This window comes from Schistocerca gregaria, chromosome 4, assembly GCF_023897955.1.
Source record: "Schistocerca gregaria isolate iqSchGreg1 chromosome 4, iqSchGreg1.2, whole genome shotgun sequence".
NCBI classification, from domain to species: domain Eukaryota; kingdom Metazoa; phylum Arthropoda; class Insecta; order Orthoptera; family Acrididae; genus Schistocerca; species Schistocerca gregaria.
Genome location: NC_064923.1, coordinates 553,613,550 through 553,630,552, shown reverse-complemented (window position 1 = coordinate 553,630,552; position 17,003 = coordinate 553,613,550). Strand labels below are relative to the sequence as shown.

Genomic DNA, 17,003 nt, shown 5'->3' with positions numbered 1-17,003 from the left:
AAAATTCGAGTCATCGCGACTACTGAGGCAATCCTCAGAAATGCGCGGCGGAATTTATCACCCTTCCCCATGAAAAATCAGCCTACAGTCGGGATCCACAGGAGAACTCCCGGGCAACCGCCATCGCGCGTTCCGGCAAGACAACATGTTTTACGTATTTCCGAAGTCCTGCGAACCCTAGGAAGAACAGCTGTATTTACACGTCGTTGCGGAGAGTTGTAATCACTTGTTTCGGTCACTTTGTTTTGATAGATAAAGGCCGTACGTCGGCCGCGTTATTCTTTGTGTGGGGCAGACGAACCGGTGATGGCGGTTGCTCCGTCGAGTCTGCGGGGCCCCTCTGTGTGTGCGCGCGCGGCGCTCGGCGCGGCGGCCCCGGATTGCGCATAACGGTCGTTGGGCCCGGTCCGCGTGGCGAGCGCGCCGAGCGGGGTATGATGAAGCCTGGCCGAGCCGCGGTGCTCGCCATGTGTGCGTAGAGTGGCGCCGGGCGCGAGTGACGGGAAACCGGCAAAGTGCAGTGTCCGCGTGTGCGGAAAACTAATCTTCACGTTGTGGTTCACTTGTACTACTTTTCACGTACCTAGTAGTTGGATTAAGCTCGGTGTGTAAATGGAGCCACATGTGTTTCGCAAACGGAGGTTGGTGCACAACTGATCGCTTTGCTGCTACCCGTAGATTCTTTTTTTTTTTATATTTGTGCCTAGCACAAGTAGATGCTTCATCTGTTGAGAAAGCTCACTGAATAAGTCTGTAAATGTACTTGTGTTTCAGGTGTTGTGTTGTGTGTTCGTTTATGTAAACACGCGGTTGTTTGTATGGTGTATTGTCTCTGCTGTTGTTTATTTCGCGATACGGCTACGTGCCGTCGGCAGCTGTTTGCACGCCAGACAGGCTTTTGTTTACAGAGGAGCCGTTGAGGAAGGATTTTGACAGGATTTCGGCGGTGATCTCTTCGTCACTCAGTGGATTCTGTAGTGTTCGACAGCTTAGTGAATATTTTGTTTTTACAAGAAAATTTGTGAGTGTGGTACACTGAAGGAGGAGGAGGAAAAATTGTGCCACAGCCTTCGACGGAAAGTCACGAGAAAGAAGATAGGAGGAATGGAATGCTAGAGGACTACTAGCCCTTTGTCATCGATCACGCAGCGGTGGAGTCGGGAACACAAGGCAGATTTCCACCGACCACGTATTTGCGAGAGCTGCACAGGGTACGTTCACGTCTGTATCATTGTTTCAGCGACTGCATGTTTATCGCCCTCCCGCTCGCCTTCGATCCGGGAAACGGGGAAGCCATTTTGTTTGTTGCGTTCCGGGCGGCTCTCTTCACTGTCTCTGTCCCTGTGAATTAAAAGGCTCGCCTGTGCACCTCTTCCTTCTTGCTGTTAGACTAACTCGTGTGTGAACATTACAAACTTTAGTGTGAAGTTTGTGCCCTAACGTAGCATTGGTTTACGTGTGTGTGTGTCTGTGTGTGTGTGTGTGTGTGTGAGAGAGAGAGAGAGAGAGAGAGAGAGAGAGAAATGGATGAATGGAGTGGGGACCAAGAAAGAGAGCGAGAGTATTGAGAATGCACGTGTCATTGGGTAAGCGCATTACCGTAAATAGCACTGTCGTTTCCGAGAGTCTTCATTAATATTTGTTGTCACGTTCCATACTTACAGCGTCTTCCGTAATAACACTGACTAACGTGGAAATACCCTGGCATGTGTACTGAGTCTAGCTAATAAACTTCATTACCTGCACACCCATTAGTAATATTAGTTTCTTAGATTCTCATCTGACGACACACTTTTTTATCATCCGCATGCAGAAATCCAATCTGCTACCAATGTCATTCCTCTTTGTTTTGTTTACGTTATTTCCACAAAATACCACATAAGTTATTGTTGATAATGCTATTTCTAGCAATTGAATCTCTTCGTACAGACCGTCCTTTGTATAAATTGCCATCTCTGGAGCCGAACACACAAACAAAACGATGGTGTTATTGGAAAGTGTGGCATTCCTCTGCTACCTTTTATTTTTGAAATTACTGTGAATGCATATGTGGTTCTTGTCAACAAAATGTTTTCTATTAAGTTTGGGGCAGGGCTCGCTCAGGTATTATAATTTTGTACCCATTGCTCAGGTAACTGTACTTTTGATGTAAGACATTAAACTTTGGTTATCGCTTTATATTTTTCCACTATGCAGTAGGTTTCAAAACTGATCCTATATTTACGTTGGTATGCCTACATGTCTACTACTACTAGGCGCGTGTGTATATATGTGTGTGTGTGTGTGTGTGTGTGTGTGTGTGAAAGAGAAAGGTGGGATTTGTTTCTTCTTTAAAATATTTTGATCTTAGTATGTTGTAAACTTGTAGTTTCACTTGAATGACATACGTAACGGTATTTTCAGGCGCTCAAATCGCCTGGAGCAGTCCAGCTAGATTCTTTAGGTTCTTAGCCGTTCCTGTTAATACTTTGTTATTGTAAAGTGATATTGGCACGTTGGCGCACATGGAAGTTACGACAGAAACGGGGAGAGTAAGAGTTGAAGCTCGGTTTAATGTAATCCGTTCCTTGGCGACAGTCCAGAGCATTGTGCTGTCAGAGGCAGCAATTTGCCTAGGAATGAGAAGTAGAGGTTGTAGTCACATGAAAAGAGGTATCAGTTTAAATTTTAAGAAGGTATCGTACAAACAGACTGGTAGACCATTCAGCTTGTGCAAATATCGTCATTAATACAAGTGCTCCGTGACCATCTAAGTATGATGAAAAGCCGGTAGGTGAAAACTACATAAACCGATTACTTCGCTTCCTGGCTTTGGGTATGAATCATTAGAGAATTTTTTTAAAATTACTTGTCTGCTCACGTAGATCACTAGCTGTGCTGTAGAATGGCGGTTTACGAGTACACACCATGGCAGTGAAGTCTGTCCCCTTCATTGACATTCACTTCATAATTTCAACATGTTTTATGCAACTTGGTGACGGCTTCTATCACGTGTTAAGTCCCACGAAAACGAAAAAAACCGTTAAGATGGAGGGTTGACATTTGAAGGCCAAATGCGGTGACAGCATAATTCGTTCATTGGACGTTCCTTTTGCTTATGTAGCCTACCTTTTATCTCCGTGGCGAGCTTTGGAAAGGATGGGTCTGTACACCTTCCCCACAGTTGACACAGCACCTCTAACCATACGGTATCCAATCAACTTGAGTCACTTACATAGAAATTTCCGTGTATGTAGAAAGTGTACGTAGACGTAGTACCCAGCTAATGAGAAGGACTGCAATGCTTAACATTGTGCATTTGGTCCGTTATGTTGTGTAAACTCCTTGTTCTCATTCAGTTGTTCTTCTACTTGAAACTTACAGGCTGTCTATAGGTGAAAGGACGCCCATAGTTCGTGTCAGAAGTGTAACAATATGTAGAGTACAAATGATAGAATGTAGTTGGCTCGAATGACCATGACCTGAAAGAGCTAGGGTAAGACAATAGGCGACTATTCGGTCACCCACAATTGTTTCCCAGGGTTTTCCTAAATCAAGAAGGCAAATTTCTAGATGATTCTGACAACAAAGCTATGGCTAATTTTCACCACCATCTCAGTCCTAATAGTTTAGTGTTTTGTTGCTGTTGGCATCTGTCAGTCGGATGTTAAACTTACATTCCTCATAGCGTCTACGGTCACCCACGGGGATGGCTTTGTGGCTTCACTAAATGGTCAATCCTTATAGTATTGATCAGGCTGTGCAAGGCGTTGGTTGATTAGTCAGAGCAATGAGGAAACACTTCGTGTAATTCTTAGAACAGTACTGGACACCGTTTGAAAGGGAACTCATTGCTCTACACGTGGCAGAATAATTGAATGGTGCGATTAGCAGGGATACCGACGTTACTGTGGCCGGTGTCGGACCCAAGGACACCCAAACATGGAGAGAGGTTTCGAGCGACCACATCATGTCCATGAACGATGTCGGTTTTCGCAGGTCGAGAAACGGCTAGGTGTTACACTGTAGCCGGTTCCAAGCGACAGTTGCAATACGCTCATTCATGTGCTTTGTACTTTAAAGCGTGTATCCTGCAAATTATGTCTCGCTTGCTTGAGTAAAATTTATTGACCGTGTGGTTAAGGGTCACCTTACAGAACCCAGAGGTTCGTGGTTGATCTCTGGTAGTCGCCATGACTCACCGTCTGCAGTACGTTAGCTGTATAAAAAGAATAAAGTTGGATCTTGATTTACTTTAATCTTGGAGACAAAGACATCCCCTGCGCTCTCTGTCGCTCTTTTTCACTTTTGAAACTGGCTGGATCATCCAGTTATCGGGTCACAGTCAAGGCAAGTCTCATCTGCAAGTAAAACATCTTCTAAAACACTTTGATGCTTCAACAAAGCATCATGTTGATTTATGTTTACACGTGTTTTGGATCTGCAGATGGCAAGGTGGGGACCGTAGTTGAGAGTAATCCCATCCGTTCATACTCCACAAGTGACTGGCATAACACCTTTAACCTAGCACAATGTTCAACACATCAACGTCACTTTGCAACCATGTGCAAACCAGTTTGCATTAGACAAACTGGCAGCCCCTCTTTCAGACTTTCTCGAGACACGTCGAATATGCACCAGGCTTTCAAGTGTTGGCTGTCTTGTTGCCTTAGGTCAAGCAACTTACCTGTCCTGCTAACATCATTGTCGTCATTGTCAAGTAAAGTAATGCTGTGTTGTTCCCAAATGTTGGTTTCAACAGCATGGTGCTTTACTGGGCATGCTACTGAAAACTGGTGTGACATAGCCTCCCTCTTATCTTTGGAATATGAACTGCAGTGCAGTTTGCTATTTTTTACATTGACAGTTCATTTCCAGTGGCCAAAGAAACGTTGGTAGAAAAAAGTCTTGAGACCAACTAAGGATCGAACCACAGACTTGTATATATATGGTATTGTTCTTTATCACTGATCCAATTACACCAATTACTCACGAAAGTCTCCTGTGGTCCAAAATTTCAAAACAATATCCACGGACTCGAACACTTCCCTTGACCTATATAGGTCAACAGAAACTACCGAAACCAAATCATAAAACCCAAAACTACAACCACGTCCACAATCATCAGTACCTCAAAAAACACAACAAATCAACAAAATTGGAAACATATATACGTCAACAGCAACTACCGATACCACAGTATAAATCTGAAAACTTTCGCCACCACCACACTTAATACAAACTTAAAAAAACACCTAGAAAATCAAAATCGGAATCGAACACTTCTCTTGACCTATTATCCTTACGACATCTCCGCATGTAGCCGTCCCTGGTCCGAGACGCCGGAACTTTAGTAAGCCCCATTTCTTCACGACACACTGAACACTTCGACTTCATCCAAAAATCCGAATAGTTGAAAAATTTTTGTTAATGACAACGCACTGTCCCCCATCATCGCCGACAACCGAAAACTGTTGACCTTGTCAGTCATATCCATACCTACCGAAGACATAATAACGCATTTTACCAAAATTAACACGCGACGAACAGAAAAAAACTACAATAACGTCGACATAACAAAACCCAAATTGCTAACTCACTGAAGAACATTCCGCTGAAAGCACAGTCACTACCGATACCACACACGTGCAATGCTACCACGCAAAAATGAACCCCATACGCCACATAACACGCTACCCATAAACACACCACCAGAGAGAACCACCGACCGCAGCAATACGCCACCTATAAACTCGACACACACGCAGGCATCACCTAACACACAACACATAAACATACCACCAGAGAGCACCACCGATCGTATCAAAACGAAACACACACATACACAACACTCTCACAAACTAAATTCCGCGCCGTCGTGACGTCACACACCACAACAGCCTTACTACGTCCACGGTCACAGCCGACGGGTGGAATCGGACGCTTCCGTTGAAGCTTAACCTAGCTTATCGCACAGTGTAAACAGAGTGCAGTGGGGTCCGGTTCAAGGAATATTAGCTGACAACATGATAGCTATGATACACATTTTCACAGAGTGTTGTTACAAATGAGTAAGTAGTCCGCAGATCATCATCATCATCATCATCTTCTTCTTCTTTTTCTTCTACTTCCTCTTCTTCACTGTTTCCTGGATCTTGTTAACGAGCCTCTTCCTCCTCCTCTCTAAGTATAACCTGTCGCAGTGGTCGTCATACTTTGTCATTCTTCTGGCAGCGAGGTCATTCTTGATCATGTTCTTCCAACGGGTTCCGAGTCGTCTTACAACACGCTTTCGATCCACCTCTCTTTCCAAATTTATTCCGGCTGTTCTTGCAGGCATCAATCTCATTATATGCCCATACACCATAGTCTGGAGTTGCTGATTCGGTGTAAAAGGACCCCTTAATTTTGACTTTCTTCCACATCTCTTTGTTGCTGAACTTATCCATTATGAGCTTCTCTCTTTGTGAGGGTGCCTGCTTCGATACCACAGGTCAATATTGGTTTGAAGTAGTTGTTAAACATCACTTAGTTTGCTTCTAATGGAATCATATTGTCCCAGAAAAGGGTTCTAACTTGTTGGTAGGAAAATTCAGGATCCTTTTGCACTCTGTTGGTAATGTTCTCTCCAATCAAATTATCCCTGAAGATGATACTTTCAAGGCACAGAAAACTGCCCACGCTGCTAACTGGTGCCCTCCTAGTTTCACATTTACAGGATGCCCAACTCTCTAGAGAGCCATCGCCACTGTCGTGGTCTCTCAAATGTGGAGGTCATATTCTTGGAACTGAGGTTTCCACACATTTAGTATTGTCCTAATTTACTCTTCTGTTCTACCCCATACCATGACATCATCATCGAAGGCAACTGCATTAAATTCACCAAATCTTTCCTGGTGTTCTGGAATTTATCGTCCATAACATTGATGTTCAGTAGTGAGGACAGTGCACTGCCATGCTGAACTCCACTCTTGGTCTGAAATCTTGAAAATGGTCCCTCTCCAACTTGTATTCAGCTAGTACAGGACTCGTACAGCATCTGGATCTTCCTTACCAGACCTTTACGTCCATTTCTTTTCCTCAGGCACTCCTAAATGTCTCTTGCAACATGATCATATGCCCTTTTTACACCTAGGAATACAATTAACAAGTTCTTGCCCTTGTCCAAGTGTTATTCTATCAATATTGTGGTACTGAAAGTTAGATGACATTGTAATTCTGTCAGAGATTGGAAAGGATCTTTATGGACACATGGGCGGAATGGATGATATCTTGAAAAGAGGTTGTAAGGTGAACATCAACAAGAGTAAAACAGAGGCAATGGAGTTTAATCAAATTAAATTAAGCAATGCAGAGGAAATCAGAGTAAGGTAGTTAGATCTATAAGCAGTAAACATGTTTGTTATTTGGGCAGCTAAACAACAGGTGATGTCCTTAGTGGAGAGAATATAAAATGCAGATGGGAAAGATGTCCATACCCATTTTCGTTCGGTCTTTCTGGGACCAGGACAGTGAACATCAGTTTTGATACTGGCCGAGTGTTGAAAATTTTGGCAACTATAGTTTACACTATTCCCCTATCCCCAAAATTAGACAAAGATGGAAAAAAGTACAATGCCAGTCACATCAATTTGTTTTAAATTTAAGTTTAGTTGCTGACATTAAGTAGATGTTAATCTCCCTAAGTGCATATAAATATAGTCTTTAAAAATTTTCCATGCCAAATTGTTGTTTATCTTTGAACAGGGCACCAAAAGCAACTAAAAGTAGGCAAACAGCTTACTACTGCAAATTAATGGTTACAAGAGAATGTCAGTGAATTACACCTTTTTTTTTCATTTAGAGATTATTTGAAAACATATTTGATCTTTTCGCCCATCACTGACAGATTAGGCATCTCTACAACATCAATTATTTGATGGTGTGAATTAAAAGAAATATCAGTTTAGCAAAATACTGTTTTACTTTTATCAGTTCTTTTCAATCCCATTACATCTTTTGAAACCTCTTGAGCACTGCAAAGATAATTAAAATGCATGCATTTCGTTTTCCTCCAGCAAATTTTGAAGCAATGAAATCCAGTTCTTTTACATTCTTTTCACTGATACTTTCTAATATGATTTCATCAGAATTATCTTCATATAATATAATTATGAGTCACTGTCCATTAATGGAATTACACACCACCAATTTCTTTCTCCCTTTATTTGCTAGTTTTTCTTCCCTCTTTTTTTGAATAATTTTCTTGTGCTCCCTTGCCTTACTTTTTCATTTCCCCCTTTTTCTGGAAGTAGTGTATCATTTGAGGAGATGTGACAACAGCTGGGATTTTTTCCTCTTTATTTTAAGCAGTATGACTAGGCCAAAACAAATATTTTTCAAAGGGTGATGGTACAAAACCAGCACTAACAAATGGTTTTATCTCATTTTTTTCATAATTTTGTTTGTGGATTGCAAGGTTGTAGAAGTATCACTGACTGTGATGCATTTGCCAGTTCTTGAAGCTGAGAAAGTTGTTCTGGTGATCAAACCTGTAGCAACATCAGCAAGGTGCCCTGTTTTCCATATGATTGTGCTACCAAGCTTCCTTGCTGAGGCATATCATGTATATCTCATTGATTTACTTTCTTCCAAAGCTTGTAAAGGGGCAAATCTTCTGCAAGACTTGCCCATTGTTCCTTATTTTGCATGAAACTGGTCACTATCTCAGCTCCAATTTGATCTTCGAGCCAAGCTGCATACTTTCTCAACTTGGTATCTGCAGTTGCGGTTGTTATCGCCACTTATGGCATGGTAACATATAATTCTGGAACTACAACTACATCTGCTTTCCAGGGAAACAATCCACATTTAGGGTACCCTTTCTGAAGGGGCTCAGGTGTTATACCATCTAGAACAGAACTGAGCTCATGAGCAAAGTTTATTGAAGTGTCTGGTCCCCATGTGCCATTCTTGCACTGCTTACTTCAAAGTTATTTTCAGAATATGGAACACAGCAACTTAAAACTGACTCAGTGGCAGTGACATGTGATGTAAGACCAGCCAGAAACAGAACAACTGGGAAGTCAGCAATGTACTCATAGAAGTTTCCATGGTTCGTCCACCCACTTTAAGAACACCAAGTGGGCCATTACTTTGGCACTGTTTGCCTATTTTAGCTAGTACTGTGGTGTACTCGAAAGAAAATATTCCGAATGTAAACTAGTCTTGCTAGAGAATATAGATACCAAAATTAATTGTAAATACAGTCATCGGTGGAACAAATTACCCAACATGACATACCTTAATAACTGTTGTGACGTTCTCCTTTTCGTTATTTCCAGCCCCTTTGTTTTACTGTCTTGCTTCCTCGTTCAAACCTAAGCTTTCCAGTCTTTGGTTTTAGAAAGAACGAAGTTTCATCTCTATTGAAAATTCTATGTGGGTCCTCAAACACTGAAAGCCCCCTCTCAAAACAACCATGATCCTCCTTAAACCAGTATTTAATATTATTCTGTTTGTAGTTAAATTTTGGCGAATCCTTCGAATTAAGTTGTGCTATCCTAAACCCCTCTTACTATTTCTTTATGGGGACTTTTTCTTTGAGCTTTTAACTCGTCAGCTAACTTTCTCTCAGAATACAGTAATATTTCTTTCGAAATTGGGAACCCTATTTTCCCCATCAGTATTACCCTTTCTGCAAGCAAATTTTTGTGATCCGTTGAAAGTTCTATAGAAACTTCCATTTTCATTTCTAATAGGTCCTGTTTCTTATGTTTGCCGATCAAAGTTGCCTTTGGAATCCCAAATTGTTTTGAAGCAGAAAAATAGCTCATTCCATGGTTCACTACACCAGTGGCCTCAATCATAGAGGCTTGTGATTATTGGTTTTTCTTAGGACCCATGTTTCCAATAAAGGAACAGATAAAATTAACAATTACTTAGAGTACTACTAGAAAAAAAAGTAAGATGATAACATAACTCTACTAAATTCGACACTTGAGTACCTAAAGCTGATACCCTACGTCGATTATAGGTTCTAAGTGACATACAGTAATATAGCTTATGTCATTATGACCAGCATTACAATTACTTTCAGGTACAGCCTAAAAGAGAAGTTGAAGCGTAATCAAAAGTTTAAACCCCTGTCATATTTGAGATTATTCTAATTTATAAGAACTAATAGTTGATATACATGTGTAACATAAAGTGCTATACTCTTGAAAACAAAGGCAATAATGGTTTCATGAGATTGTCTCCATACCCGTACACGCCCATCCTCTCGATACAATTTGAAACGAGACTCGTCCCTGCAGGCAACATGTTTCCAGTCATCAACAGTCCAAAGTCGGTGTTCAAGGGCCCAGGCGAGGAGTCAAGCTTTGTGTCGTGCAGTGATCAAGGGTACACGAGTGGGCATTCGGTCCGAAAGCCCATATGGATGATGTTTCGTTGAATGGTTCGCACGCTGACACTTGTTGACTGCCCAGCATTGAAATCTGCAACAATTTGCGGAAGTATTGCAGTTCTGTCATGTTGACCGATTCTCTTCAGTCGTCGTTGGTCCCTTTCTTGCAGGATCTTTTCTCCGGCCGCGGGGATTACGGAGATTTGATGTTTTACTGGATTCCTGATATTCACTGTACACTCGTGAAGTGATCGTACGGGAAAATCTTGACTTCATCGCTGCCTCGGAGAATAGTGTGTTCCATCGCTCGTACGTCGACTGTAAAACCACGTTCAGACACTTGTCCTATATTGGCGTTGCCGACCGCAACGACGTATTCTGCCTGTTTGGATATCTCTGTATTTGAATTCGCATGCGTATACCAGTTTCTTTGCCGCTTTAGTGTATATTACTTCATTTACTTAGTTCAAACATTTAAAAAATTATAAGTCGACTTTAAGCGGTCTGTCAACCATATGCGCTTTTATCTTAATGTAATAAGTTCTCGATTTACATGACGCAGAGAGTAACTATTGGCATTTAGACACACGGAAGGTGCTAGCTGATAACACAAGTTAACAAAACTTTTTTTCTTACCTGAATTGAAGATTTTTAACTTTGTAATTTGAGGTCGTAGAAAAATAGTTGGTTAGTTTTGATATTATCTCTAGTTTCTGAGATCACAGTAGTATAATACAAGTGAAATGCATTGTTAAACAGCAGGATACGAAACTGTTGCAAAGTGTTTGAATGTATTTTTTAATGTAAATAAGGTTTAAACACATTACATTTAAATTAACAAAACAAACATAGAAAAGAATATATCAAACTCCGACATGGGCTGCTACAGATGAGCGCACATTATCTTGGTCTACTGTAATCCCGTTCTGGGGCATCTCGAAGCAACGCCGAAAAGTAGTCTGTAAGCATAGATCGGTACCACTGACTCTTGGTATCTTCGTTCTGTTGATATATCTGTGCAGAAGGGCTCAACAAGCTCATCACTCATTGCATCGCAGCTTGTCGAAAAAATTAATAATAATAATGTGAGCGGACAAAGTGAATGACCCGGTGCGATGATACTTGTCCAATAGGTTCTTCACCAGCTCAACTTAATTTGCAGTTCTTTTGTCACCTAAGAATTCATGCACAACCACTTTTAATGGTCTGCCAAGTTTGCTTCTCATTGCCCTGGAGGATTAAATCGGAGCTTTGGTCCACGAGACTTTCACAAATCATTCACATCGCAGCAGGCATTTAGACTATTCTCGGTTTTAAAATTTTGAATGAAATCTTTCACACGAGTCGTGTAAATGGACATATTAATACGTGTTTCAAGAAGATTCCACTGTTTCAGCCAAGAAGCCGAGATTTTGATAGGTCTGCTCACTTTCATCAGCTTGGATTAGACTGTGTGCCTCATTTATTCAGCTACGAAATCAGGATCCTGTAATATTGAAGCTAAGAGTATTGGATGCGATACCTCCTTTTTGGCTTCATTGCCGTCTGCCTCCAGACTGTAATACTCTGGTTGTTACAGTACAGGCTAAAGATCCTCATGTTGAACTGGGCGGGTGGCTTACGGGATGTTTGGGAATTTATTGTTCAACCTCTTCCTTCTCGATACACCTTTGTGAATAGCAGGTACTGTGTGCAAATAGCAATTACTGTGTCTACATGACTGGTTGCCCCCCCTCTAAATCATAGGAATAGCAAAGGACATCGAACGTCCAGTTTTATTTGTCCACTCAGGTAAATTGCCAAACATGAGGTGCCCACCATTTGTCCTGATCACCTAACTTCGCACAGGCTGGCTTCAGTAGCGAAGTAATATGTCGTTTTTGGCTTGCAGTTGTGACATTTCGATAGGCTCAGTAGAATTGGTGAGGATGGTTTACACTTTACGCGACGTTGTGGCTTTTTTTACTTGAATGCACTCATGAATTCAAAATGAAACAACGTAAGGACGTTTTTAGTTTCACCATGTGATTGGCAAGCAGGTAATGAAATGAGGACGAGTTATAGGCCTTTATAATTTAGATATAAATTTTAACATAATGAAACGTCCCAAACTTACTTATACTGCCTGAAAAGAAAGACACCTTCAAAGGCCATGTTCAGTGGCACCAGACTTTAATGTACATACTGAGGAGTTGTCGTGTTAGGGATTGATTGCGACGGTTTCATCTCTTGAAGTTTTGGATAATCTAGCGTATGTATAATCTTGAGTCTAAAGGTTGGTGTGGAGCTGTAAACCTCACTGTTTAAGTTCCGTGCCCCAAACAAGTTACTGTAAACCGAGGTTCTCCACGCCCTCACGCTCCACACTGCCTTTCATGCACGCGATAATTCCCAATCCGTCTCTCTGGCGACTGAAAAGGCATGTTTTACCTAGCGTCGACCATGCGAAGTGGCAGTGTATTTCCAATTTTAATGCTGCCATTCGGCCTTGTGTGTTCCGCGGTTTTTTGAAATCGTGCGGGGATGATTCTTGAAACGTCCTTATCTCCAATTTTATTTCCTTCGAATACTGTGGCGCAATTCTTTCTTCCCAGAAACTTCTGAAACTGAGGTGGTAATGACGAAGTATAACCTGATGTGCTCTGCAAACCCAGGATAACGATTTCCCCAATGCCTGTCCACCTCGTATCTTACGCATTTTGGATGATACTCCCAGGAATATGGAAGTAGACGGTGTTTTTCTATTGGGCAACTCACCTCAACTTTGATACATTGAGTAGGTGATTTAAATCTAATGGATGAATGCTTCCAGGCTGAAACTTTCACTCTCCAGTGGTCTGTGAGCTGTTTTGAACCTTCATGGCAGATTCGAAACTGGGCAGGATCGGGACTCGAACACTGAGCCAAGCCTTCCGCGGGCAGTCCGTTTGCCGAATGAGCTATTGACGCAGGACGCACATCCTGGCGTCACAATTGTATTTCTGGCGGTGTCTCTCCTTCAAAATTTCACAAAAGGTCTTCTGCTTTTACGTTTCTGGAGTCGTTCTCTTACGAGGAAGGATATTGCCGAGAAACGCCATAGCCACGGTCTGTGGAACTGTTAGCAAAATGAAATGAATATGTGGGGAATTTTTACTCAGCATTCGCGAGTAATATGTAGCCCTACGAGAACTAAAGTTCAAATGGCTCTGAGCACTATGGGACTTAACAGCTACGGTTATCAGTCCCCTAGAACTTAGAACTACTTAAACCTAACCAACCTAAGGACAACACACAACACCCAGCCATCACGAGGCAGAGAAAGAGAACCAAGGTTCTTCAGTATAGATGCACTTCTGCCCATTACTGAATGAGGTTATTGGTAGTCAGTTGTGTGTTGGTTATTGGTAGGCAATTGTGTATTGTGTTATATTTGTACTTGGTTTCGTGTTGTATCTGCTTATCTTGACTCACGCATCCAGCGGGACTCAAGCATGCAGCGCTTTATGTAGACTAACATACTGAAGGCCGGCTTTGTTTCCCCGCAAGCGAGCGAAAGCAGTTGTGGCAATGCGGCGGAAGATTTGTGTTGCGGTCGGCGGATGTGGGCTGCAGTTTCACGTCGAGCGGCTAAAGTTACGCAGCTCCGCACTATTCGCCCGACGTTTTACCCAGAGGAGATAAGCCGTTCTTCGCCACACATGTCCTCCCAGGAGATACGCAGGGAAGCCCGTCTGGAGGTAGGAAAGTACGAGAAACGTACTTGCAGGTTGAATTCCGAGACCTGTGTGGCTCGCCTCAATAATTTAATCACTTAATGACAGTGTAACATGGACGATAAATAGTTTGGACAAGAAGAGAACAGAAGCTTTTAAAATGTGATGCTACAGAAGAATGCTGAAGATTAGATGGGTAGATCACATAACTAATGAGGAAGTATTGAATAGGATTGGGGAGAAGAGATGTTTGCGGCGCAACTTGACTAGAAGTAGGGATCGGTTGGTAGGACATGTGTTGAGGCATCAAGGGATCACCAATTTAGTATTGGAGGGCAGTGTGGAGGGTAAAAATCGTAGAGGGAGACCAAGAGATGAATACACTAAGCAAATTCAGAAAGATGTAGGTTGCAGTAGGTAATGGGAGATGAAGAAGCTTGCACAGGATAGAGTAGCATGGAGAGCTGCATCAAACCAGTCCCAGGACTGAAGACCACAACAACAACGACAGTGCCTGCGGAAGACCAGGGTTTGGGTTCGAATCCTGGGCCGATGTTCCGTTACTGCCTGTTAGGTGGTTTATTGAAACCACAGACCCTGCTGCAGAGTGTAATATTTATTCTGGAGTGCTTTTGCCCCATACAGACGATAAAAATCTTACGATCTTCCATCTGTGTTGACCAAACAAATTCTATTCGTCTGTGTGCGGCTCGCTGCTTCAAGGTCTACATCTACTCCCATGTTTAGCAGTAAGAGGCTACTCCAGCCACACCCCTCTCCATTGAATTAACTCTGTGCACGTGCACAAAGTGCATAAATAGTTTTACTGCCTGTAACCGTGGCGTGATGGTAACCAAGACGGAAACGTTTTTCAGATGCAGGTAGAGAACTTTCAGTTAAACGTCTGAACCGGGAATAATATGACTGTTTACACTTAAAGGTCCAGATTACTCCCAAGTACTTCATGTTGCACATCTTTGCGTAATGTGAAACTCTGATGCCACCTAATTTGATCCAATAGAGGTTTCATCAGTTGCATAGCTGTTACGGCGTTTTATCCAGATAGGGAAAGAAAGACTTGCCATTCTCCTTGTGGTAGAATCTGTAGCTCTAGGATGAACTGCAGTCGACCCCATGTAGTCTTTTGTCGTCCAGATAACTCGATGCTCGATGTCATATTTCACTCTTTTCGACTTTACTTAGAAGTGTTTTTCTGCGTTTGAGAAACGTTTGATTCTGATATGTCAACACTTAGGATGAGTACATTCGGCAAGACGAGATGTGCACCCTCTTCCTGTAATTCATCATTTTGTCTGTTGTGACGCCATCTTCAGCACTCCGTAACATGGATATCCACTCAGAGTAAAAGGTAAAGCCGCTATCAACCCGAAGGTTGGTTTGAACACCGCAGGGCTTCTCTAGGGATGGTCGTATTCGAGGTGGAGTTTTCATGGCTTCCCCCGACCTTCTATCTTAAACTAGCAGGTCATTGGGGGGACCTATAGTTTAACGAGAACTCCGAACTGCTGTGCGACTCGACATGTTTCACATTAAGAAACATTGTCAGAAGTGAAAAAAATGTGATAAGTGAAAGATAAAATTCTAGATTAGACAGCAGGTCGAATCCTTGACTTTGGGATTCGTCGTGTGGCACTTTTCAGCCACCGAGCCACACTACCTCTCAGTAGGCGCAGACAAAGGCATTAATCGGTGCTACACATCATTTCGTGCCACAAACGTAACACGCCACAGCCTATGCACCCCATTTGCACTCATCTGCGTTGCCGTGTTATCGACCACTTCATGTCTTAGGACGTAATTCAGTGTAACGTCCCTTCTAGTAGTAAAATTCTTCCAGTAACTTCTTAACCCTCCTCCCCCCTCTCCCCCTCCCAACTTGTAACAGGCTTTGTTTGTATTTGAAACTCATCATCATAACTCAGTTTTGCTTTAGGCATCCTTGCCTGTTCCAGTTTCATGTATATTGCAGCTGATCTTTCCTATATTATTTCAGATATTCGTTCTTTGAATGTCTTCATGCCATTTCCTTCTGTACTCCTCTGTTTTCTGAAATATACTTTTGAAGCCCAGTTCAGTCCTTATTTCACTGTTTTTTCCGATTTATAAGTTTGTAACCAGCTAGAGGTCTCATCTCTGCTGCCTCGAATCATCCTCCTCCTCTGATTGGCGAATATAGTCCAAGTCGCTGATTCATACTACATTAGAACTGGTACTGCCATCACGTTATAAAATTTTAGTACTGTCTCTTGTCTAACTCTTTTGAGGAGAGTGCAATTCATAGTTCCTAGAATTTTGCAGTTTGTATTCTTGATCATTGTGTGTGATATATGAGACCTCACATTCCAGATAATTAACGGAATTCATTTGTTCTAGCGTCTTATCAATTATTATTTTTACTCTTAAATGCTCCTTATCATTTAATGCCATTATCTTATTTTTACTTTTAGTTATTGTCATAATATAACCGTTTGCTACCTTCTGTAAGGACAAAATTGCTCTCTGTAATTTATCTTGAGAGTTCATTATGATCATTTGATCATCCGCAAACAGGAGAGTATTTACGACTACATCTACATCCGTACTCCGCAAGCCACCTGACGATGTGTGGCGGAGGGTACCCTGAGTACCTCTATCGGTTCTCCCTTCTATTCCAGTCTCGTATTGTACGTGGAAAGAAGGACTGTCGGTATGCTTCTGTGTGGGCTCTAATCTCTCTGATTTTATCCTCATGGTCTCTTCGCGAGATATACGTAGGAGGGAGCAATATACTGCTTGACTCTTCGGTGAAGGTATGTTCTCGAAACTTCAACAAAAGCCCGTACCGAGCTACTGAGCGTCTCTCCTGCAGAGTCTTCCACTGGAGTTTATCTATCATCTCCGTAACGCTTTCGCAATTACTAAATGATCCTGTAACGAAGCGC

At 42.1% G+C, this 17,003-nt stretch overlaps 1 protein-coding gene across 5 annotated transcripts in view; it reads left to right on the top strand.

The window, feature by feature from the left end:
* The first annotated feature begins 402 nt into the window (after nt 1–402).
* LOC126268051 (zinc finger protein 608) overlaps nt 403–17,003 on the top strand; it is a 277,172-nt gene continuing 260,571 nt past the window's right edge. For 2 of the 5 annotated variants that reach the window (XM_049973483.1, XM_049973482.1), the window contains exon 1: nt 403–641. The gene's annotated coding sequence lies outside the window, so the exon portion shown is untranslated. Of the gene's footprint in view, nt 1,212–17,003 lie in introns of all 5 variants that reach the window. The other 3 variants (XM_049973480.1, XM_049973479.1, XM_049973481.1) reach the window with 2 other exon arrangements.